The 2,198-nt window shown below is 42.1% G+C and overlaps 1 protein-coding gene across 2 annotated transcripts in view; it reads left to right on the top strand.

Moving 5' to 3' along the window:
• The first annotated feature begins 864 nt into the window (after nucleotides 1-864).
• Nucleotides 865-2,198, top strand: part of LOC106527424 (C-myc promoter-binding protein) — a 93,586-nt gene continuing 92,252 nt past the window's right edge. For both annotated transcript variants that reach the window (XM_014022306.1, XM_014022307.1), the window contains exon 1: nucleotides 865-1,101. The gene's annotated coding sequence lies outside the window, so the exon portion shown is untranslated. The remainder of the gene's footprint in view (nucleotides 1,102-2,198) is intronic.

The following is a 2,198-nucleotide window of genomic DNA, read 5'->3' as shown; positions in this document are numbered from 1 at the left end:
GAGTACTGAAAATTGGTACTGTTAAGTACCGGTACCGATTCCCAGGTACCAGATATTGGTAATGAATCGATTCAAATGTCAAAAATACTCATCCCTACTGCAGATGGTCAATTTGAGCTGAAGAGCTCCTGACTGTGTTTTAGATAAGTGGCCAACATTCAGGAAACATGCAAAAATGATGCTTTCTGGTTGGCTGACATGGTGCGTCAAGCAGCAAAAGTTCAGAATTTTTTAACTTGAGCATCAGCACCTACAGCTTCATTGCGCGCCGTGCTAAAAGCGCTAGATGCGCTGCGAGACCCCTAGACACGYGTCCAGACTTTGCATGTAAACCGGCCGCTCCTGCTACTTAAACRCATTCGGTGTGAACCCAGCTTTRCGTTCCTTGTARATGAAAAGGGGTTTTGCACCCCAGTGTTTTTGTTCTTATCCAGACGGCTCTTTGAGTGTTAAAGGTTGCCAATCCCTGACCTAGTTGGATAATAAAAAAGACTAATACAGAAAAAAAGAAGTAACTGAMAGAAACATTATTTTATGCTGTGACAAATTGGCGCTCAGAAATAGATTTATAATGGATTTCAATGAGGAACACTTAAGAGTAGAAAAGCAAGGCAATTTTGACAAATTAAAAAAAAAGCTTTTTTTAGGTGTTTTCCATAATATGTTTAGTGACAACACCAAAATAAACTAGTAAGTAAAAACACAAACAAAAATAAACACGTGACTGATTTTTTTCCCCCCATGAGGACCCTCTGAGCATTGAGCCAATTATTTGAGACCCCAGAGGGTCTGACCTTAGACTCGGCCCTGCCCAGGGAACCGAGGCGTCCTCCGAAGAGATAAAACACGAGCGTGTGCGCGCGCGCATGTCGGATTCACAACCAAGATGGCGGCGGAGCGGAGCACCGGCTCGGTGCGGTGACTGTCTGACAGAAGAAGAAGCGTCTCCTCCTCCATCCGGAGCTAACTCTGTTCAGGAGAAAYAACTCCAGTACTTTCAGCGAGCAGCGCATCTCCTCATCACGGTCATGTTGCAGCAGCTCGACTAGAGGACGGAYACCGAGCCGAGTTGTGTGTGTGAGGACTGACGTTCATCAGCGGGTAAGTGCGGAGCGATGGACCGTTACTGAGTTACAGAACAGCTGCCTGCTACYAGAACCAGCTATAAATCCCTTATGCTAGCTCTGTCACCTCCCCCGTGCCGGCTGTGTGACATGCTAACACTGTACATTGTTTTATAGTTGTTTTCCACCTGAGCGCGTGCCACAGGTAGTTGGGTTGTTTTAAATCGACTTCAATTAGGAGAAGATGAATTTGAGTCGAGCCAAACTCAGCTCATGTCATCCAAGCTGCGCTCCAGAGCTAAAAAATACCCACTAAATAATACTAATTTGCATGCACAACACAGTGAAACGTCTGTGTTGCTTTTCTGTTAAATACCTTTTAATGTTAACCTTTCAGGGGCAGTTATCCAGGTGTGTAAATGATTTGGTGGATGTAAGAGGAAAAAAAGACTAGAAGCTGTTTGAGCTGAGAAGTGGTGAAAATAATCCACGTTGCTCTTTAAACTCCCACAAGAACACACAATTCAAACCTCTGTCAATCTTCTGTGGATGTTCACCTGAAACAGCAATATGTCCAATTACCTGTCACATGCTGTTTACCTGCTCTACTATAAAAATGCAAAGATTTGCCAAATAACTTAATACTTGAAGGCTCCTTTAAGTAACGCACTGTTTTTTCACCACAGTGTTTAAGACCATCTTATGTAGAGAAATAACAGAGTTGGAGTCCTTTTGGTCAAACCTTGAAAATAATAAGTGGTGTGTTGTCAATGACTCTCAGCTACTACCACATCAAACTTCAGTGTGTGTCAAACTGACAGAGTTAAAATCATTTTTCTGTTGGTTAAAGGTTGATTAGCTCTTGAATTGGACTAATTTCAAAAGTTCATATTTAAGATTTAATGTCCATCCAGTAGTTTATAAGATATTTTGCTAACAACCACGGTTGACTCCAACATTTAATGCCAAACCTTTAAACAAGGACTTTGCACCGAGAGTTGCACTTGAAGTCTGTGCTGGTTATGACTCTCAGCTACGACCACACCAAATTTAAACAATATGTTTGTAGAATACAGCGGGTAAAATAAGTATTGAACACGTCACCATTTTTCTCAGTAAATATATTACTAGAGG

The sequence above is a fragment of the Austrofundulus limnaeus genome, unplaced genomic scaffold, assembly GCF_001266775.1.
Source record: "Austrofundulus limnaeus strain Quisiro unplaced genomic scaffold, Austrofundulus_limnaeus-1.0 Scaffold323, whole genome shotgun sequence".
Classification (NCBI taxonomy): domain Eukaryota; kingdom Metazoa; phylum Chordata; class Actinopteri; order Cyprinodontiformes; family Rivulidae; genus Austrofundulus; species Austrofundulus limnaeus.
This window is presented reverse-complemented; position numbering and strand designations above follow the sequence as displayed.